The sequence below is a fragment of the Diabrotica virgifera genome, chromosome 3, assembly GCF_917563875.1.
Source record: "Diabrotica virgifera virgifera chromosome 3, PGI_DIABVI_V3a".
In the NCBI taxonomy this organism is placed as follows: Eukaryota; Metazoa; Arthropoda; class Insecta; order Coleoptera; family Chrysomelidae; genus Diabrotica; species Diabrotica virgifera.
Window position 1 is genome coordinate 131,278,827 of NC_065445.1, and position 24,780 is coordinate 131,303,606.

The 24,780-nt window shown below is 31.3% G+C and overlaps 1 protein-coding gene across 3 annotated transcripts in view; it reads right to left on the minus strand.

The window, feature by feature from the left end:
• Positions 1 to 24,780, minus strand: part of LOC114330580 (RING finger protein nhl-1) — a 143,765-nt gene that overhangs the window by 99,631 nt on the left and 19,354 nt on the right. For all 3 annotated transcript variants that reach the window (XM_028279974.2, XM_028279973.2, XM_028279971.2), the window contains exon 2: positions 477 to 591. The gene's annotated coding sequence lies outside the window, so the exon portion shown is untranslated. The remainder of the gene's footprint in view (positions 1 to 476; positions 592 to 24,780) is intronic.

The following is a 24,780-nucleotide window of genomic DNA, read 5'->3' on the forward strand; positions in this document are numbered from 1 at the left end:
CAGCTAATAAGAACAGCTGATGACAGATAAGAGTTTGAAATTGTAGCAGCCAACCTCCATTGAGGAGAGGGCACTTTAAGAAGAAGAAGGTCAGAGGTTTAATTTTAAATTTAAAAATGGTAAAAAGTTTAAAAACATCCATAAAAGTATATGAACTTTCACAAAAAAAAAACATTAAAGTTTTTTTATTATGGTAGGGTTCAAAAACCCACCACCTCAAGTGGCGGAGGGATAATTTTAATGATTAGGCATTTGTTATATTAAAATTGTCATTATGCGATTGAATGGTACAATCTATGAATATACTTAATGGCATAACATACTTAACGGGTCATATTTTTGACAAATGTCAATAAACAACCACAAAAATGGCCCCTTAGAGCATTTCCCGTAAATGAAAATAAATACCACCAAATTTATATCTACACTTTTTCCACACCAGGTAAATGTTCTTTGAAAAATATAATTAAACTCACCGTTTATTTCCTCGTTTAATTCGTAAAGCTGAGGTTAGATTCTTTGGCGCTTATATCCGAGGCCCCGTAGGGCTGTAACACTAGCTGGCCTCTGGTATAAGGTTAGGATGGAAATCTGAAAAATAATAAAACACATTGAGTGAGTTTTAAAACAAAATCTACAATGCATAAAACAAGAACGCAGATATTTGTGGATTTATTTTATGTACAAATAATCCCTATTGGTAATCAACAGGGTTTTTATTTTTAAATTATGATTTTTTGGCGTATGTATCATAATAGTAATGTTATCCATCTGGATGTGGTGACGTAATCGATTTCATTACATATTACGACACCGGGGCGTGATGGTTTTTTAATGAGAATACTGGTATAGTGCTAGCTCATTTAACAGGTTATTCAATTCTATATTCAGTACTATACACATTAACATAATTATTTATACCGGGTAGTCAAAAATATTTAATTTTTAAAGTATGTATGTAATTTTTTCATATCATGATCTAATATCTGCAGTCTGAAATGAGTGAAATGAATGTCGACAACGAATTAAGTAATCTGTTAACCCAGGTACTAAAATACCATCGGGCGACGCTAGGAAAATATTCCAAAAATGCATCTCAGATTACCCATCTGAAACGTTATCATTTTTGTACTCTAATACAGAGTATGGTATAAAACAAAATGAAAATAAACGGTAAAATGATGTTTACATGGGAAAGTAAATCGGCAAAACTGCAAACATTGGATCATTCCACAAGATATCCAGATCATACACCACTTGATTTTTTCCTTTATGGTTATTTAAAATCAAAAGTTTACATCAATATAATTAGATTGGAACTTCATAATATAACTTTTGGAATGATCCATATAGACAAGGCAAAAACGGCGGGTTCGTTGGAAAAATATTACCTTGAGATTTTTTTGCATAATAACATTCGTGAGACATCCCAGAATAAGGTTCAAGAAGTCGCCCACGTGAAAAGTGGGCCAAATTTTTTTTAACAATTTTTTTTAATCAAATTGCAAAAATCAATATTTTTGGCCCTGACAATTTTTTGTAGATTTTTTTGGACCATTCTGGATAAAAAAGGTCTCTTATAATTTTTCTCTAAAGTTGATCGTTTTCGAGTTATAAGCAATTTAGAATTGAAAAAAACGAAAAAATGGCGACTTTCAATGCTTAATAACTCGGTTAAAAGTTATTGTTATGAAAGTCAGAAAGTGACTAAATCAAAGTTTAATGCCCCCCTACAAGATCTTGAAGAAATTTTTGTCATTATTTTATTACTAAGCTGTTATTTTTAAGTAATATTATTGAGCGCCATGCACGTGGTAGGCGGCCATAAATGTGAGTTCAAGTAAGATGGACAATTGGACTGCCGGAGTGGCATCTCCCTCTCACTCAGCATTTACGGCCGGCTACCACGTGCATGGCGCTCAATATTATTACTTAAAAATAACAACTTAGTAATAAAATAATGACACAAATTTCTTCGGGATCTTGTAGTATAGGGGGGACATTAAACTTTGATTTAGTCACTTTCTGACTTTCATAATAATAACTTTTAACCGAGTTATTCAGCCTTGAAAATCGCCATTTTTCGTTTTTTTTTTTCAATTTTAAATTGCTTATAACTCGAAAACGATCAACTTTAGAGAAAAATTATAGGAGACATTTTTTATCCAGAATGGTCCAAAAAACCTACAAAAAAATTTTCAGGGCCAAAAATATTGATTTTTTCAATTTGATTAAAAAAATTGTTAAAAAAATTTGGCTCACTTTTCACGTGGGCGACTTCTTGAACCCTATTCTGGGATGTCTCACGAATGTAATTATGCAAAAAAATTTCATGGGAATATTTTTCCCAACGAACCCGCCGTTTTCGCCTTGTCTAATAACGTTTAAGAAGATTATCATCCTCGGTTCAATCACCACTAAGAGGCAGGTGGTAGGAAATTGTAACATTTAATTTAAGCCAAAAACAAATTTAATATTAGTCAAATAAACATTTTTTCTGTTTCCTATTAGCAGAAAAATGTATTTTATATTAAATAAATTATATAAATAATTTGAAATTAAGTATTTTCGACAGGTATTTAATATTGCTAACAAGTTAATACAAAAAACATATTTTTAACTATCTCGTATAACATTGCAAAACCTTATATTGCAAAAACAAAAATATCGAGAATAGTCTAAGAATGTAAAAATATACAGCGTGTTTGTTCCATTAAAACAAAAGTTAAGTTTGTGCCACCTTGTCAGTATATTAGGCGCTACATTTGAAAATGTTTTCAAAGGATAGTCTTAATCCAACTGTAAAAAGATATTGGTGGTTAGGGTACTGTGCCTTTTGGTCCGTAGCTGATTAAATGCATAATAAAATGTCTTCAATTTATTCACATCATATTTTATTCAACAGTAGGTACTCGAACTATGAGTATAAACATAAACATAAACAAACACAGGCCTGTCTATCAGTATTTCGACATAGCCGTTACTTTAGTAAACACTAATTATAATACTTCCTATTCACCAGAGGTTCTGTTTATATAAAATATGTTACAGTTCAAGTTGATTATCCAGTTGGAGTTGACTATTCCTAGTTCGAGTCAACTCAAACGACTGGTTTTAGTAAAAGTTGATTATAAATATAAAATGCAGATTTTTTTCAACATTTACTAGTAAAAGTAGACTCCAACTAGAAAAAGTATACTCTTCCCAATGCCATTTAGTAAGATTTGATTCACACAAACAACCAATTCTAGCAATTACATGTTACTGGATATGTTCAAATCGTGATTAGTTGAAACGGTCAAAACAAAAAGACGCACACTCATCAAAAAAGCACTGAATCGATCGAGGAATAGTCAACTCAAATTAGTAAGAGTTGACTTTATTTTTCCCGCGATATACTTTTACTAACAAGGGTTAGGAAGAGTCTACTTCAACTAGTAAAAGTTGAATTAAATTTTTCAAATCAACTCTTACTGCTCGTTTTAGTTGGAGTTGAGTCGAACTAGGAATAGTTAACTCTAACTGAGAATCAACTTAAACTGTAACATAAATACATTTATACAACAATACCTAACATTTCAATGATAATTGAGCTTACTGAATCTGAGAGTTTTTAATACAACTTATTTATATTTTTTGCGATATTTTTCTTCAATGACTAGGGGTTAAAAACCTTAATACACAACCTTCAACTTTTATTTAGATAATTTTTTTCTCGTACCTATCTCGTATGACAAATGAGTATCTAATTGGAGTTCGTCTTACTAATAGAAAAGAAGAATTTGTTTTATTTTGAAGATTTTTTTTCCTTTTTTTTTTTTGGGTGTATGTAAATCGTTTTCAGTCTTCTCGTGTATAAATATTTAATATAACAATAACTCTTAGAAAAATAACCCCAAACTAGATATAATAAAAAGCAACAAGAAATGGTGCAGACATGGGAACGAAAACTAGGAAGGAAAATATTTGGAGGAAAAATGTAGAATGGCGTATGGATCAGAATGACAAATGAAGATATGATAATGTTTTATAGGCGGCCCAGCGTACTAGAAGTAATAAGAATCCAACGACTAAAATGACTAGGATACATACAAAGGATGCCAGAAGGTAGACTACTGAAAATGCTAATGCCAAGTACAATTGGAGGAGGTCAGAGAAGAGGTCGACCCACAAGAAGGTAGAAAATGGATGTAGAAGAGGATCTAAAAAGACTCAACTTCACAAATTGGAGGATGGAAGCAATGGACAAAATCGGATGTAGGCGAATAGTGAATCAAGCCATGAGCCTAATAGGCTCAATTACTAATTATTATTAGATGTAGATGTAATAAAAAGAAAATAAATTCGATAAGATTATTATAATATTTTTTATATAAACACAGTACACCTTTTGTATAATACACATGCTATATCGAACATACTTTCCACTGTCCCTTGTAGGTGAAATTATAAAACTTACAGCTACTTACAGACAGATGTCGACCTGTTACTTGTTTACGAATATTTATAAATTGGAAATTATTTTTAGATATCGCCATATTTCAGTTTTTGACTCACTAACACATTTTTTTCCAGTACACTCACAAAGATATTTTTAAAACCCATTTTATAAATGTGTAGGTAGAAAAAAGTCACGGTTAAGTTGATAATAAGTGGGTAAAATTGCTTTGTTATCACTGTAAAAATAGAGCAGAAAATAGAATGGCACATTGTGATGGTAAGTGTGTAATAGCTAGGTACGCACTTTTCGAAAATAAAATCCATAATTTGACAGATAATAAACCAATTTCTAGCATAACGGACTAGATATTTTTGGACTATTGTCAGGTTATAAATAATATCATCGAACTTATATTTTAGAGGGAATAGGAATATTGCATCATGACAGAACGATAAGATAACACTGCAGGGGGTAAAAAGAAGAAAGTAGTGATTTTATTTTATCACATTTCAAGATGTACGCTATAAAATGATTAAACAACATCGGTCGCTGATAGCAATATATTGGAAATTATTATAAAGGGTGTCCAGAAACTCTCCTGACAAACGAAGACCGGAGATTTCTCAGATTATTTCATTCATAGAAGATTCTGACCAATAAAAAGCTACAAAAATAAAACTTAAAGTGATAATTTTTGATAATATCCCGTCGTCAAGTATATTACGTCAGATGCCCTCCGTTGCTACGAAAAAATTCATTCAGTGACTTTAATGACAATTAATGTTTTAAAAATTCTAAAAGTGATGACTTTCAACCGTCAAATATTTATAACAACTGTGTGTTTAATTGTACTAATTTGTACTTACATAAATAAATTACAAAAAAAAATTCGTTTTGATCAGTTTTATTCATGAAATAATCGCAGCAAATTACACGCGATCTCTCAGTGACGGTTTAAGGCATCATGGGGCTCTAGGCGGCCATAAGAAGTAGGCCCCTTCATAGCGACCATTTACTTAAAACAAATTTAAAGATATTTATATTGTTTTGGGAAGTATTTATTCCAAAAATAAATTACGACAATGTAAAGAAGATCATTTCTCTTTTTTCTAATTCTGTTACTTTGCTAAAGATTTAAGTAAAATAACTGCATCTGATAAATTTATAGTTGGATCTTTTAATGTTTACTAGCAGCACTAAAACGTTCTAAAATTTTGGATCACATAATAGTTAAAAGAACTATTCGATACTTTTTCATTTTCCTATGTAACATTTGTACTGCTTTAACAGCATCAAATCTAGCTGACCATCTATGCAGTATACAAGTCTTTTAACCGATATTTCGCAACAACTTGTCATTAATAGTCCGTAGCTAATATGCCAAAGAAAAAAAGTGATATTGTGCCGATATGGAATTTTCCCCTGGGTATGAGTGCCACCCCTTCGTGGGAGAAAAAATACACATTCAAAATAAGTACGAAAATGAATAAACTGATTAATGAAGTAACTTTTGTTCTATAGAGTTATTTCACTAAATCAATACTTTTTGAGTTATTTACGACTAAATATGTTCCTTTTTCAACCAAAAAACACGTTTTTAGACGGTTATTCGCAAATAACTCAAAAATTAAGCAGGTATTTTATCGAAAAAATATTCTTAGGAAAAATATAGCGTATACAAAAGTAAAAAAAATGGTTTATGTATGAAGTATGTAGACCCAGTATAAGCAGAGCTGGAGCTAATGAAAAGTAGATTCTTATTCGACAAATTCCAAATCTAAATACCCAAAAAATTAAGCACTTTTCGGTGAAAACTGATCACAACTTTTTTAAAGTGTTATAAAACCTTTATTTTTGTTTTCTTTAATAAGTTTCTAAAAAATGTCTTTTTTTTTTCAAAATATCTTAAAAATTATTCGTGATACCAAAAATCCTAAAGATTAAAAAAATGTATTTTGATTTTTTGAATTTGTCAGAGTTTTGGTTTTTTGGAAGATAAAAATTGGTTAAGATAAGAGAATGTTCAAACTTTGCATACCCTGGGTAGAAAATTTTTAATTTATTAAAAATAAATGAAAATAGTTTCTATCTCTCTGCGATCGGTACTCACCGGAGGGACCGCAGACATTCGGATAAATTAGCGTATCTTTGCAATGACAATGACGTCGTCTTTGTTAAGTAACAAGACATTTACTCAATACATACACTACACATTACACTAGGTACCTGATTGGAAAAATCCACTGTACCATGCCAATGTCCATTAGTTGTCGAGGAATTAAGCTAAACAAAAAAAATTGCATACACTCGTGATTAGTCTTGTTCAAGTCCTTTCTACTACAGCCCATTCATAAATAAGCACTTTGTAGCTTGTGAAGTGGTAACGATTAATTCATTTGGGATGCTAATTAGGGGAATATTTTCACTAGTTTTTTTATACAAAAAAGGGATTAAATTTATTCTGAGCGTATGTTGCTTACTTTATATGCTAGAAACTTTTTAAAAAACAAGAATAAAACTTTTTTTAAACATATAAAAGACTTATGATGGTTTTCTATGAAAAGTGCTTAATTTTTTTTTATTATTTCACGTTAAAATATTCGAATTGAAATTTGACGAATAAGAACCTACTTTTCATTAGCTACAACTCTGTTTCTACTGGGTCTACAGACTGCACACGTACACCATTTTTCAATTTTTTAATAGCTATATTTTTGCTAAGAATATGTTTTTCGATAAAACACTTACTTATTGAGTGTTTTGCGAAAAACGGTCTAAAAACGTGTTTTTTTTTGTTGAAAAATGAACATATATTCACTCGCAAATAACTCGAAATGTATTGACTTGGTGAAAAAACTCTATTGAACAAAAGTTGCTTAGAATTAGTCAGTTTATCCACCTCCGGACGTATTTTGACCGTATATTTTTCCCCGAGAAAGGGGGACTTAATAACCTCAGAGCAAAAGCTCACATCGGCACAATATCACTTTTTTCTTTGACATGTTAGCTATGTGTATACCAAATTTAGCTATGTGTACCCCATTATTTTTAAATTACTGCTTATATAATTCAATATTAATTAATGCATTTGAGCGGGATGCGGGCGCCATCAAGTGCGCGGGCCCTAGGCGGCCGCCTAGTCCGCCTAATGGTTAATCCGGCGCTGCGATCTCTAAAATTATTATCGAATTTTTGCCCTCGTGACACTTTGACATAATTTCACTCCCCTTCGGGTCGTGAAATTAAAACTGTCAAAGTGTCACTCGGGGAAAATTCGATAATTTTGCTCTTGTGCAATTACTACTGATAATATTATAGTCTGGACAGATTATCGGAGAATAGGCCATTTTTGGGAAAAGTTATTTACCAGCAATTTTATTGCTGGACTCGAATCTTATGATTGTATATATTAATAATATAGTGTCCGCAGTATAAGTCCGCAGATAGTGTGCTACTTTTTTTATAAACAAAATGGCGCCTGAAAATCGTGTTTTTTTCAATTTTTGCTCTATAACTCCAAAGATTTTAAGTTTACACCAAAAACACTCAAATAAAAATTCACCGTAATTAAATTCTGCATAGAGACGTGCTTTTTCCGATTTACTTCGACGAAAATTTTCCCCGGAAAATGCGGGTTCTTCCAACAAAATCTTTAATTTTCAACTAAAATTTTAGATAAGTGATTCTTTATCAATAATTAAATAACTTGGTAATATAAAAGCTCTTTTCGTATAGATTATAATTCCAGAAGCCAATAGAAATTAAGTGAACAGTTTAGCAACAATTAAATTGTTAATTAAAAATTTACGGTCGCTATAATAACCATAATAATTGTGATACATAAAAATAACTACGATTTTTGTATAAAATGACACTGTACCTATCTAATGTACTTTACAAAATTGAAATTAGACTATTTAAGCGGCCTCAGGAATATTTTAAAATTATAAACACTTTTTTTGGCTTATAAACAAATAGAATATCTCGGGAAACATTAAAATTAAATTAAATCATGAAAACGGTATTGGAAAAAAGCGGGGCAGGATGCATCTTTTAAAAGAAAAAACGTTTAATTTTGATGAGTGGTTCCTGATGTACAACCAGTCAAAGTTGACCGGCATTTACGGCAAAGATATAAACAATAGGATCATAATTTTCGAACCGTCACCTTTTTATTTTTGTTCTCTTTCTCCATACCAATTTTCGTATCTTTAAAATACTCATAACATATATTATTATAATAAAAACTATCGATATTACAAGTGAAAATTGCCAAAAATAGCAAAATTTCAATCAAAAATTAGGTTAGAGAAAATGTAATCTCAAAGTTCAAAATCGGTATACGTTAAAAAATGCATTTGCTCGGCTTCCCATGGAGCAATTTTCTTCATTCTTTTTTTGCTCTCAAGTAACTCGAGTAGAGCCATCCAACTAACGCATTATTAAATGTCAAAGTTGCTTTTGTTTTGTTATAATAAATTAATTTATTTATAATAACAAAAATTTTTAATTTGTTTAAATAAAGATTGATTAAATAATTTTACAGCTTTCAAATGAGAATATTTGTGTTTTTAACGTTAAAAGCTCCACTTGTAGTAAGTTTATCTAAAAAAACTCTACAACTGGAAAAAATATGTAGTTTTCTTTTCTTATGAATAAGTTAATCTTTTATAACAAAACAAAAGCAACTTTGACATTTAATAATGTGTTAGTTAGATGGCTCTACTCGAGTTACTTGGGAACAAAAAAAGAATGAAGAAAATTGCTCCATGGAAAGCCGAAAAATAGTTATTTTTCTGCAACCATTATTCAAAGTGCACTTTTCTGCACGGTTTTATGTTAGCAAACTTGATATTTTCTCACAGTATAAGATATTTGACATTAGTGTGCAGAAAAGTGACGTTTCTGTGCCGCAAAGTGACGTTTCTGTGCCGCAAAGTTCTTTTCTGCACAGTTGACTACCTCATTCTGAGTAACGTTATTTTCTGTTTACATCCGTGGACTACCGCATTCTGAGTAACGTTATATTCTGTTTACATCCGTGGTTAAACTTTAGACAAAGATATAACCTATAAGACAATTATTATATTTAACTATAGCATAGAAACTAAATTATGGATGTTACAACTGTTTTATTTTACAATTTTATTCTTATTAAACATTTTATAATTATCAAATAACCAATAAGGATTTAGCAACCTGTGCAAGAGACGTCGAATGGAGTAGGTTTTGTGTAAATCCGTGACTGCATAAATATAATGTCAATAATGTGTAATAATTGTTTAAATTTAAACAAATTAAGGCAGTGCATTAATTTTTTAACTGATTTCTGTGCAATTTATTTAGGTATAAGGAATTTAAATTGATTAGTAGGTATTAATTAAATACAGTTTAAAATTTATCACATAGGTACCTATTATAATTAATCGTCGTTTGGAAATTGTGATTTTTATTTTTAGGAAAAACTGTGCTTGTAGAAAAAGTATAGTGTGAAACACGTGCAGAAAGGTAATTTCTCACTCGTTTGAATTGCGGCACTCGCTTGCGCTCGTACCGCAACTTTTCAAACTCGTGAGAAATTAGTACCTTTCTGCACTTGTTGCACAATATACTATTTCCTAACTAGTGCGGAAAGTGATACTTTCCCGCACGAGACTGCCGTTGACCCAAACGCCGCGATAGCGGAGTTCGGGCAAGCAGTCGAGTGCGGGGAAGACACTTTCCGCATGAGTTAGGAACAATATTTTTTCTAGGGCCGTACGTTTGGAAAAAAAGCCACAAAATATAGAGTTATATCAATTTTTATTTAGAAGTGAAAATACACAAATTAATTCTTTGACAAGGTTGTCAAAACCAAACTTTCAATATAATGGTTTACCACGACGACGATATTGGTTTCCATGACGACGATTCAAAACCATTGTAATTGTCTACTGATCTGATTTTAAAATATGATGTCAAAATAATTTTATTTCATCGAATTATCGCGCTAATTTCATTAAAACATGAACACAATAAGATAAATTTGAAATAAATTAGTAAATAATATCTAAATATTAGTTTATTGCATGTATTATAATATATTGTAATGCCATATTACAAGGTATTTTACTTTCCCGAACGCTGTGCAGGAAAATTTACTTTCACGCACGCCGTGCGGGAAAGTGCAACTTTCGGAAACGAAATGCGTGCGTGAAAGTGGCTCTTTTAGCAAGGCCGTAGAAAAATGCATATTTTTAACGTATATCGATTTTGAACTTTGAGATTACATTTTCTCCAGCCTAATTTTAGATTGAAATTTTGCTTTTTTTTTGGTAATTTTCACTCGTAATATCGATAGTTTTTATTATAATAATATATGTTATGAGTATTTTAAAGATATGAAAATTGGCGTGGAGAAAGAGGACAAAAATAAAAAGGTGACGGTTTGAAAACTATGATCCTATTATTTATATCTTTGTCGTAAATGTCGGTCAACTTTGACCGGTTGTATATCAGGAATCACATCACAATTAAACGTTTTTTTTAAAGTGTCCTGCCGCTTTTTTTCCAACATTGTTTTCATGATTTAATTTAATATTTCCCGAGATATTATATTTGTTTATAAGCCAAAAAATTGTTTATAATTTTAAAATATTCCCGAGGCCGCTTAAATAGACCAATTTCAATTCTGTAAAGTACATTAGATAGGTACAGTATCTTTTTATACAAAAATCATAGTTATTCTTATGTATCATAATTATTATGGGTATTATAGCGACAGTAAATTTTTAATTAACAATTTAATTGTTGCTAAACTGTTCACTCAATTTTTATCGGCTTCTGGAATTATAATCTATACGAAAATAGCTTTTATATTACCAAGTTATTTAATTATTGATAAAGAAGTACGTATTTAAAATTTTAGTGAAAATTAAAGATTGTGTTGGAAAAACCCGCATTTTCCGGGGAAAATTTTTGTCGAAGTAAATCGGGAAAAACACGTCTCTATGCAGAATTTAATTTCGGTGAATTTTTATTTAGGTGTTTTTGGTGTAAAGTTAAAATCTTTGGAGTTACATAGCAAAAATTTAAAAAAACACGATTTTTGGGCGCCATTTTGTTTATAAACAAAGTAGCACACTATCTACGCACTTTGCATACCTATATTATTAATATATACAATCATAAGATTCGATTTCAGCAATAAAATTGCTGGTAAATAACTTTTCCTTGTATTTTGCTAATTAGCCCAGAGTATTAAGACAATTTAACTCAATTCACCTTGTCCGAAAATGCTTCCTAAGGAAGCTGGAGCTTAAAGATTGCATCTTGTAATTAATTTGTTTAAAATACTTCCAGAACGCTTTTATTTCGAAAACGAAAACTGGTACGCGTATTTATCTTCCAGAGATAAATCGATTTCATCAATTGCGAATTTCTAGTACTGGCCATAGGCGTCCGTTTTGGGTGGAGCAACAGTTATTTTATCGCATAACTTTCTTTTTGTCTTTAACTTTGAAGCATTTTTACTCTGGATTATTAAATTGTGAGGTATTTTAGTAAAACACCAAATATCCTTATACTACAAGGAACGCTTGGTTTAAGTCGGTAGGAAACACAGTTTCCTAGAAAAGTCGTTTTAAAAATTTTTCGTTTCTTGAATTTAAAAAATAAAATAAAATTTTTTTTTAAAGCGAAACCTAGTATGGTTATTTATATTGAAGAGATAAAACAATTTAATCAATAACGAATTTCTAGTACCGGTCATATGCGTGCGTTTTGAGTACGTCAACGGTTATTTTATCGCATATATTTTTTGTCTTTAATTTTTAAGCATTTCTGACGCTAGATTATTAAATTATGCGGTATTCTAGTACTAAAAGTTACTTTTACTTTAAATTTCAACGTTTAAATTAAAATACACCGCTGTTTTTTTTTAAATTGTTTTCGATTTTTTTTTAATTCAAAAAACGAAAATGTTAAATTATTTTTTTTTAGAAAATGGTGTATCCTACTGACTTGAAGCATGAGTACCTTTTAGTACTAAAATACCTCACAATTTAATAATCCAATGTCAAAAAGGCTTAAATGTTAAAGACCAAAATGTTATGCGATAATATACATATTGCCCTACCGAAAACGGACACCTATGACCGGTACTAGAAATTCCGAATTGATGAAATGGATATATAGACCAGGGCGGATCTGTTTTGAGGTGGATGTGAGAGGTAGCATTTGGATTTTTGCAGTTAAAATTAAGTGACAATTTCAGTAATTATAATTGACTTATGCTCCTTCTCAAATATACCCGGAACATTAATAAAAAAATTAAAATATTTATCGAATTATCGAATAACATCGATTTGTTTCAACTTTCATTGCTTATAACTTTAAAACGAATTATTTTGGGAGAAACGGGAAATAAAAAAAAGATAATTGAATTTTGTGTGATATACGACTGGTTTAAAATGTCTTAAATTATTACCCTTTCTGCAAAATAGCAATAAATACAAAATAAGGGGGCAAAATAAAACTGATTTTATGCAATGTTTTTCAAAGTTTGGTTGCACTTTCCACCGTCCACCGAACTTCATAAAAATTGATATAATAGATTTTGCATAATAATTTTGCAATCTAAAGTTTTTTTATAAAAGTTAAATTTTTTTAAAAACTTTCTGAACAAAAAGTAGACCATTTAGAAGTTTGCTAATTTTTTTACATATCAAGAGGCGCTCTTCCTATCTAATACACTTTACAGAATTAAAATCGGATTATTTAAGCGGCCTCAGCAGTGTTTTAAAGTTATAAACAAATGTAGTGAGGACGTTTGAATTGAAATAAATTAATTTTCTCGAGAATGGACGACTCTGGAAATAAATCCCGAGACAGGTCGATTTTTATATTTAAATTATAATTTTTTGGCATATATGTCATACTAGTGACGTCGTCCATCTGGATGTGATGACGTAATCGATATTTTTTTTAATGAGAATAGGGGTCGTGTGCTAGCTTATTCGAAAGGTTGTTAAATTCTCTATTCATTAAAATAGACATTAACATAATTATTTATACAGGGTACCCAAAATTTTTTTTAATTAATTGAGACAAAAAGAAGAAAGTATATAATTTATTTAATTCGAAATATATTTTACTGTTGTCCTAAAACAGAAAAAAATGTTTATTTGATAAATAACTGAAAAATTAATTTATTTCAACTCAAACATCCTCACTGTATTTGTTTATAAACCAAAAAATTGTTTATAACTTTAAAACAGTTCTGAGGCCGCTTAAATAATCCAATTTTAGTTCTGTAAAGTGCAATAGATAGGTAGATCGTCTCTTTATATGTAAAAAAATTAGCAAAGTTCCAAATTGACTACTTTTTGTTTAGAAAGTTTTTAAAAATTTTTAACTTTTTAAAAAAAAATTAGATTGCAAAATTATTATGCAAAATCTATTAATATAAGTCGATTTTAATGACATTTGGTGGACGATTTAAGGTTGTAAGAATTTTCTAAGCGAATCACGAAGGTTCTATGTGCAACCAAAGTGGTTGAAAAACATTTAATAAGAATAGGCTTAATTTGCTCCCTTATTTTATATGTATTGCTATTTTGCTATCTTTATTTTACTTCCCCACGACTTTTTTCCAAAATGAATCGTTTTAAAGTTATAAGAAAAGAAAATAGAAAAAAATCAATGTTTTTCGAAATTTTTATATACTTTAATTTATTTGTTACTGTTCCAGGTATATTTGAGAAGGAGCATATGTCAATTATTATACTGAAGCTGTCACCTAACTTTATCTGCAAAAATCCGAATGCCACCTCGCACATCCAAAAATAGACGTTTTTTCACAAATCCGCCCTGGACCTCGATTTTTGACCCTTCGCTTCGTTATCGAACGTATTCGCTTCGTATCTGTTTAGTATACGAAGCCAATACGTTCGATAACGAAGCGAAGGGTCAAAAATCGAGGCCCTGGTCTAATATCTCTGGAAGATAAGTAAGCGTACCAGTTTTCATTTGTCTGAATAGAAGCGTGTTAGAGGTAGGTATTTAAGAAAAACTATTTACAAGACGTCATCTTTAAAGAGCCTATATCTCCTTTTGGAAGTGTTTTCGGACTGGGTGAATGGGTTAAATTGTCTTAAAATTATCTGAGAAATCTGGCGGTCTTCGTTTGTCAGGAGAATTTCTTGACACCCTGTATATACCGGGTGGTGAATCTTCAAACGGACCATAGGCCATAGGAAACTTAATAGGAAATTCTAAATTGTTGAATTCACTTGTTAGGGTGGGAGATAATAGTTATTTCTGTACCAAGTCAGTAAAGATCCAACGAGTCTAATATTACGAGTAGAGGTAGCGCAGCGAGCCAGACGAGTAAATAAAAACATTAACACTTACTTACAATTTAAGATTTTTTTTTAATCTTAGACGGAATACAAATTTCGTATGACATTAATGGCAGATGACTTTTGCATGATGGGCGGTTTCGATGTTTAATCGATAGTTATCAATATTGATAACCTAATTTCAGGGCCGCGCCAAGGCTTTCAAGCGCCCCGGGGCAAGTAATTTTAGGCGCCCCTTTCCTCCTTCCTTTTTAAGTAGTTTTTTGTAGCTTAGTGGACCGTTATACGGTATAAATACAAACTATTTTTATGTGTTAGGAAAGTATCATCATCATCATAATCTAAGGAAAAAATTGATATTGCGTCGTCGGGGTTGAAAAATATACGTTAAAATTAAGTCCGGAAGTGGATACACTGACTAATTCTAAGAAACTTTTGTTCTATAATAATATACAGTTTTTTCTACTAAGTCAATATTTTTCCATTTATTTGCGAGTGAGTATGTTGCGCATGAGCATGAGTTGCGTTCATTTTTCAACATAAAAACCACGGTTTTAGACCGTTTTTCGCAAATAAGAAAAAAGTGTATATTTTATTGAAAAAAAATTTTCTTAGCAAAAATAGAGCTTATAAAAAATTTTTAAAAAAAACTTGTGCACGCATGAAATCAGTATATCTAGTAGAGGAAGAGTTGTAGTTCGAGTAAAGTGGGTTCTTATTCGTCAAACGAAGATAGATATCGAACATTTCAAAGTGAAATAACCAAAAAATGAAGCACTTTTCTGGCAAAACTCATGACAACTTTTTTAAAGTCTTTAGAAAAAGCTTTATTTTTGTTTTTTCAAAAAGTTTCTAGTAGCAAAAGTAAGTCGGTAACGCAGAAAATAAAGTTGGTCCCTTTTTTTTAGTAAAGAGCATCGTAAAAATCCCCGCTTAATTAGCATCCCAAATGAAATTAATTGTTACAGCTTTACAATTTACTTCACTTATGTATATTTATATGATCTGAAACTTTCACCATTTAAAAGTACTTATTTAAAAAAAAATGGTTTTAAATAAAAAAATATATTGACATTTTTAAGAAAATGTTTTTTTTCAAAATTTTTCCTAAGAATATATTTTCGCTAAAATACTTACTTTTTGAGTAATTTGTCGGTGAAAAACGGTGGAAGACGAAAAACTGTCTAAAAACGTGGTTTTTTTGTTGAAAAATGAACATATTCACTCGCAAATAACTCGAAAAGTAATGACCTAAGTAATGTAAAAACTTCATAGAACAACTTAACTTAATAGTTACTTACAATTCGTCAGTTTATCCACTTCCGGACTTATTTTTAACGTAAGTATATTTTCCCCCGTGAAGGAGTGGTACTCCCCCAGGGCAAAAGTACACGTCGACACAATATCATTCTCTTCTTTGACTTGTTAGCTATGTGTATTCCAAATTTCATGTTAATCCAAGCGGGTCTTTAAAATTCAGAGTTTTTGCAACATTTTGCCGTGAGTGAATGGAGTAATATTTCAGTTTAAGGGGAACGGAGCAAAATGCGAAATATTGACCATGTCACAATTTTTAATGTGTTTTAAATGTATTTATTCTTTTCAAATCCTGAGAAAACTAATAAGTATTTTTGAAAAATTTAAATGCAGAATGAAAGACTACTTTATTACCGAAGGCCAAAAGTCCCTTAGAATAAATAAAAAGTTTCTTTTGAATGAAATATTTGCAATTAAAAATCACACTAAATTTTTCCTTTTATTTTCACCCCTGTAACTTATTAAAATAAACATTATAGAAATTTTCAGGAATTTACGGCTCTCGGTAATAATGTAATCTTTCATGCTGCGTTTAAATTTTTCAAAAATATTTATTAGTTTTCTAAGGATTCGAAAAAAAATTAATACATTTAAAACACATTGAAAATTTTGACATGCGTCAACATTTTTTCATTTTGCTCCGTTAGTCTTTGAAAGAAATAACCGTTCGTACACTTAGGGGATCAAAGTAATAGGTAATAACTGCTAATTTTAAATCTACCTACGATTGGTAAATTTTCAATTTCACAAGATAATAAAATATTATTAATATTTCTGGTAATTTCGGTATTGTCAAACTTTTTTTTCGGCACCTGCCGGCGCCTTTTTACTTCGGCGCCGGGGGGCACCGCCCCTCTCCGCCCTTATGGGCGGCGCGGCCCTGCCTAATTTCTAAATCGGTAAAGTTTTGATTTATGTCGTATGAATATAATTGCAAAATACCACAGAATTTTATTTTTTGACATAAGTGTAATCAATAATAACGTAAATTTTGTATAATATTTTTAATAATTAAAGTAAATAAATTTTAAGTTTACTCAAATAAATAATCTCTTACTGCGATCCACCACTTACATTCAATCTCAGTTAATTTAATTAATAATCGCGGCAGGTAAAGTAAAATTCTTCTTTGAGTACAATAAAGTGTTACTTTACTTCCGCAAATGAGGGCAAATGAGTACAATAATGGATGACTGTGACGGTTGGCGATAAAATATATGATCCTATTAATTTATTCAAATGTTCTACACGTTGCTCTGCCCAAACGTGCGAGTCTCTGAAATTGTATATCCCATCTTTCTTGAATTTTGCTTCATCCGTGAATAAATTGGGAGTTACTTCGAGCAGAATTCAAATTCAAAATGTTACCAAAAAAAAAAACGTTTTACCAAAAATTCAAAGTATACCACTAAATTTAGTTTTTAACCTCTTTTTAAGTGCAGAATCCAGTTTCAAAAAATTTAATATAGAGGGTTTGTACAAGTTGTACAGCGTGTATGTACTGTTTTTGGGTTGGAACATTTTTATTGTTTAATCCGGACCTGGATTTTTTATAAGTATAAATAAATTAATTGATTGGACACTTTAAAGAATATTCGCGTGTCAAATAGAAAATAAATATCCAGTGTGGTTAAAAAGTTGTAAGTCGTGTTTCAATTTTTTTTTTCTACTTCGAGCTCTCGCAATTCACATAATTTCATAATTCAAATTCAAAATTTACCAGAAAAACATTTTACCGAAAATTTAAAATATACCGCTAAATTAAGTTTTTCATCCTCTTTTTAAGTGTAGAATCAATTAAAAAAAATTAATGTACAGGGTGTGTTTTTTGGGTCGAAGCATTTTTCCAATATTTTTTAATCCCGACTTGCATTTTTAAAATTATAAATAAATTAATTGATTGAACACCTTAAAGTATATTCGCGTGCAATATAAATATAAAATAAATCTACAGTATGGTTAAAAAGTTATGATCCAACTAAGAAAATGGCAAATTAGGTAAAACACCCAGTAACTTTGTTATTGATGAAGACCCATTGGTAATTTTGAGACCGCCTAAGTGTCTAAGTCTTTCTACAGTTAACGTATGTTGCTTTCCCAATGAAACATCCTGTATAATAAATAACTACATATTATTATATATTTATACTTATTTATAAATAAAATATTTTCTTATTTGAGGGGATTAAATGCTAAGGGGTACAAGTGACAAAATATTGTAAAGTGATTTAAGTGCACAAAATAATACTAGATAGTACTAAAAATTTAATGGCAAAGAGATACAGGTGAATTAACCTACTGCTGGCGACATATCGCAGGTTGTAATTTGACTACTTACGAAATATTTAAAAACAGTTTGCGGTAAACAGGTATAACTTTATTTGTATCCCTTTGCCTGTAAGGTGTTAGATATTATTTTTGGTGAATTATTTAGTATCTTTGCAAATCAAGCCCTTAAAAAAGTATTCAAAATAAGTGAAATAACACAAAATGTACCAAGTAATGCTTCATAAATAAGAACGTTTAATTTTTACATAATTTCTATTTTATTTTAGTTGAAGACTTTTAAGACATTCGTATGATACTTAAGTTTCAAAGAGAAACAAGTGCAAAATTTGAAGCAGAGGGGTACAAGTGCGAACGTTTTTTTCCAAATTTTAAATATTTTGAATGAAAATAAATACCACCTTTACAAAAGCTTTTACAATTAGATAAATAAAATGTATAAAATTAATTCAAAATAAGTCCATAAGTGATTTTTTTTTGTTATAATCACGCATCGATCACGCAGGGTCTTAGCGTATTTAGGTTAATGTAACAATAATTTATATAAACAATGTATATACATAAGTTAATAATGATATGTGTGTGGGTTTTAGATCTTTTGAAACATTTGACAGTCTTTAAGGTACGAAAATATTTTTTTTAGTATCTGTATTTTCTTCTAGAGCATCTTTTAGCGAGTCGTGTATGTTATACTTCCCTCCTTCACCGTTATATTTGGGACACTGTATTAAAAAATGTTTTACCGTTAGATCAGTGTTGCACACTTCATAAGTGATTAATTCGCTGTAAAATTTACTATGTAAATTTAGCTTTGACTTCGTTTTTCTCAATTAAACCATTTTATCACTTGTACCCCTTAGGATCTAGTCCCATCATGTATAAAAAAATGTTCTTTAAATGTGTGTATACCTATCAATTTAATTATTATAAATTAAATAAAATGTAAAAATGTATAAACATTCTCAATTTCTTTGCAAAACTAAAATGCAGCAGCTGCATAATACTCTGGTTAAAGCGGAGAGTGCAGGAAGAGTCTATACCGGTTTCGGAGATCTTTTTCCCCTCATCAGTAAACCCATATCCTCTTCTCTCCGCTTTAACCATTTACCATAGCTTAGGGCCTTCCCGAATTGTAAAGAAAGAAATGTCACGGATGAACTAGGGCCATCTACCGGAAAACAAACTAAGTTATCAATCGAAGCAGCGCAGAAAACGACAATAAATATCGCCTCCGTACCACCAGATTGACAACAGGTGGAATACTTTCTTTGGTTACACCTCCTGAGACTTTTACAATTTATAAGTCATACAGCTGCCGAGAAAATTAAGATGAGAGAATTTTAAATAATTCACAACTCATCTACTCAGCATGGTAAAGCTCCAACAAGAAAGATTCCTTAATACTCAAAAGAGTAAATGAATTAAAAATGTATAAACATTCTCAATTTCTTTGCAAAACGAAAATGCAGCAGCTGCATAATTAAGCTGCATAATTAACCAGAGTATTATGCAGCTGCTGCATTTTCGTTTTGCAAAGAAATTGAGAATGTTTATACATTTTTAATTCATTTACTCTTTTGAGTATTAAGGAATCTTTCTTGTTGGAGCTTTACCATGCTGAGTAGATGAGTTGTGAATTATTTAAAATTCTCTCATCTTAATTTTCTCGGCACCTGTATGACTTATAAATTGTAAAAGTCTCAGGAGGTGTAACCAAAGAAAGTATTCCACCTGTTGTCAATCTGGTGGTACGGAGGCGATATTTATTGTCGTTTTCTGCGCTGCTTCGATTGATAACTTAGTTTGTTTTCCGGTAGATGGCCCTAGTTCATCCGTGACATTTCTTTCTTTGCAATTCGGGAAGGCCCTAAGCTATGGTAAATGGTTAAAGCGGAGAGAAGAGGATATGGGTTTACTGATGAGGGGAAAAAGATCTCCGAAACCGGTATAGACTCTTCCTGCACTCTCCGCTTTAACCAGAGTATTATGCAGCTGCTGCATTTTCGTTTTGCAAAGAAATTGAGAATGTTTATACATTTTTAATTCATTTACTCTTTTGAGTATTAAGGAATCTTTCTTGTTGGAGCTTTACCATGCTGAGTAGATGAGTTGTAAATTATTTAAAATTCTCTCATCTTAATTTTCTCGGCACCTGTATGACTTATAAATTGTAAAAGTCTCAGGAGGTGTAACCAAAGAAAGTATTCCACCTGTTGTCAATCTGGTGGTACGGAGGCGATATTTATTGTCGTTTTCTGCGCTGCTTCGATTGATAACTTAGTTTGTTTTCCGGTAGATGGCCCTAGTTCATCCGTGACATTTCTTTCTTTGCAATTCGGGAAGGCCCTAAGCTATGGTAAATGGTTAAAGCGGAGAGAAGAGGATATGGGTTTACTGATGAGGGGAAAAAGATCTCCGAAACCGGTATAGACTCTTCCTGCACTCTCCGCTTTAACCAGAGTATTATGCAGCTGCTGCAATTTCGTTTTGTAAAGAAATTGAGAATGTTTATACATTTTTAATTCATTTACTCTTTTGAGTATTAAGGAATCTTTCTTGTTGGAGCTTTACCATGCTGAGTAGATGAGTTGTGAATTATTTAAAATTCTCTCATCTTAATTTTCTCGGCACCTGTATGACTTATAAATTGTAAAAGTCTCAGGAGGTGTAACCAAAGAAAGTATTCCACCTGTTGTCAATCTGGTGGTACGGAGGCGATATTTATTGTCGTTTTCTGCGCTGCTTCGATTGATAACTTAGTTTGTTTAAATAAAATGTCTTTTAAAACTTTGGCGGAGGAACTAGCGACGTCGCCAAAAATTTAAATAATACAAATCTCTTTTCAACATCTGTTTCTTCCACATGATTCAGAAGCATTAATTTTCTATTTTTATCTTTACAACTGTAAACAAATCAGTAAAGTTGTAAATATTCTATTATTTCAACCAGCATAATATGATTCAGTTCCTTTTTGTTCTTCACTTCTTATTATAGCTGCAACCGAATAAGCCGGATAAGCAAAGTATTCGGACTTCAGATCAATGCCGAAAAAACAAAAATAATGATCATTGACGTACTTAATATGATTAGATACGCAGACGATAAGTAATTCTGTCAGATATTGAAGGTCTCCAAATTCTGCTTGATCGTATTCACGAGGTAGGAGAGGAAATGAGCATTAAAATGAACAAAACCAAATTTTGAGTGTTTAGTCGTGACCCACATCAAGATGCAAAGCTTCAACTAAATGGAGTTCAAGTTGATAAAGTTGACAGCATGACATGTTTGGGAAACTGTGATAACGGACCAACTAGATTCGGACCAATGATTAAAACAACTTTTATGAAAATGAAGTCATTTCTTTGCAATACTCATCTCAGTTTAGAACTATGACAAAGAATGGTTAAATGTATATTTGGTATGTTTGGTCTGTACTTTTGTATGGTGCAGAAGGGAGGACGCTAAAAATATCAATCATAAACAGAATTCAAGCATTGGAAATGTGGGTTCATAGACGGATGCTGAAGATACCTTGGACAGCAAGAAAAACTAATGAAGAAGTACTAAGGAGGGTCAATAAAGATAGAGAACTGCTAAAGACTGTTAAACACCGAAAAATGTTTTATATAGATTATCTAGTGAGCGTAAATCGATGTAAAATATTACAACTGATCCTTAAAGGTAAAATAGAGGGCCGTAGAGGTGTAGGAAGAAAACAAGTTTCTTGGTTAAAAAACATTCGTGAATAGACACAGATATCAAATGCAGAACAATTATTCCATATTTCAGAAGATCGGGAAGCTTTCGCAATGTCAGATAATTCTGATGTGGCACTTGAAGAAGAAGACAGGGCAAATAATAATCTACCGGACATATGGCAAGTAGCGAATTTCGAAATAGTAAACAGATGTGTATACTTCTCCTCCGCCTTAATTCTTTGAGTCATTATCAGGGTGTAGTGACACTTCTATACTTGTATGATAATCTCTATTATAACCAACAACGGCGACAACTCCTCAGGTCAGGTAGGTCATGTTTCCCATTGCTGCGTCTTCTCTTCTTCAAGTGCCATTTTTGCGACGAAAGTTGGCAATCATCATAGCTATTCGGACTTTAGATACGGCTACTCTAAAAAGTTCAGTTTATGTACAATCCATACCACTCTCTCGTTGCTCAGCCACGATATTCTACGTCTCCCTATGCTTCTTTTTCCTTTAATCTTTCCCTGCATAATCAACTGGAGCAAGTTGTATATCTCTCCACGTGTAATATATCCGAGATAATCTAATTTTCTTATTTTGATGGTATTTAAGATTTTCATTTCTTTACGCAACTTTCTCAGAACCTCTTTTTTTATAACGTGTTCTGTCCACGATATTTTCAGAATTCTTCTGCACACCCACAGCTCGAATGATTTCAGTTTTTCCCTGAGGCTGCATTTAAGGTCCAAGCTTCCGTTCCGTAAAACAAAGTCTAGAAAACGTAGCACCGAGCCAACCTAACTTTTAGCCTAGCCTAGCCTAACCTAGCCTTTTCTATTCTGATTTTGATTTCCTGGAAGTAATCATTTGTGGAGTTGATCATGATTCCAAGATATGGCTATTGGTCGACTCGTTCGACATTGGTTCCGTTTATTAAAAGATTACTTTACCCATAAAACCTTTAACTTAATCTTCTATTTCATACTTCACTCCCTTCTATTTCCAAAATCTCCTTTCATACTAATCATTTTTACTCTACAAACCCCCAGTAACATCAACATAACTAATTTACCCTCTACCATTTTCTTACCCTACTTTTCCCTTTATAAATCATTGACCTTATTCTATTTGTCTGTTCGCCGTTTGGGTTTTCACTTCGTTCTTTGGTCTTTTCCAAATTATTTTACTTCTCTATTAATTTAATTATTTTTATACAGGTCCTCTTTTCTTTTTACTTTTCTTAAAAATTCGAAAATTTTAATCTGCTGCATCTAACTTTCTAGCTACTCCAATATTTTAACTTTACAACTTTATTCTTGTTTTACCACTTTTAACCTTTAATTATTTTCCAAATACAGTTTGCGTTTTGTGCATCCGGCTGACACACTTCTTTTGAATCTTTTGTTCATTCATATATTGTATCAACTTCGATTTAATTTAAAAAAAATACAAATAATTCCATTTTCTTTTCTATGCATCATTTTACAATATTTTCCTATATGTTTGACTATAACTAACACTTTTCACATTCCGTTAATTATTTAAAAAAAATTCACCTCACAATCTCATACCAGTTACATCAATTCTCACCAATTTTTTCAAATAGCTATCTTCATACAGAATCAATATCCTACTAGACTTATACAACCAACATTACAGTTAACAAATTTACCTTCCTAAACACACTATTCAACTTCTCTATCAATTCAACGTTTTAACTTTCACCCCCACGGCTATATACCAAAATTTCTTACTTTCATTAACCACTAATTCAATCTGACATTTTGTTTTCATTACCATATGACAATAATTTCGATCAAATTTAATTTTATAGTCAATTTTATAGTAATGGTTGTAATATTTAAAAAAGTAAATTTAAATTCTACTATTAAAAATTAGAATTCCAACACAGACTTAAACTTTAATTTCCGTAACCACGTTGGATCCTGACCTTGGTTAATACCTTAAAAATTGCCCTGTTCTGGATGTCAATGTCACTGACATTTGAAGTATTTCTACTTCCTTCTAAATCATTGACAGACTAAACGTAGTTCAATGCAGACCTAATCATATATGTACAAAAAATCTGTTAATTAATGGAGTAGAGCATCATGTTGCTAATAGTTATCCGTTGGCATCCAATGTAAGCCAAATTATTTCACAAAATTCAATATGTAGTTAGAACAGACATCTTAACCAGTGTTTGGCATTGTGGCTATTTAGCAAGGACAGAGAATTCACTGATGATGGGCCGATAGGTCCGAAAACGTTATGAACGTAATCCGTTTAGATTTTTAAAAATTTTTAGAATTTTTATTAAATATACCAACTACACTAGGGAGTTTTACTTCACGTGAATTTTATTAAAATATTCTCATCATTTATTTTAGTTTTCGATATTCTCATAAATTTTGTCTTCCTGACGTTCATTGTTAGATCGTATTCTTGTCCAAATTCAGCTGTTCTGGTTACCAGCCTCTGAAGATCCTTAATATTTCTGGCTAAGGTAACATTGTCATCCGCATATCGGATGTTGTTAATGGGAACTCCATTTACCTTTATTCCATCTGTTTCACCTCCAAGAGCTTTTTTCAAGATCTCTTCCGAGTACTCATTAAAAAAATTGGTGACAACACGCATCCCTGTCTCATCCCACGTCTGATTTCAATTTCCTCTGACGGGTCCTCATTAACAC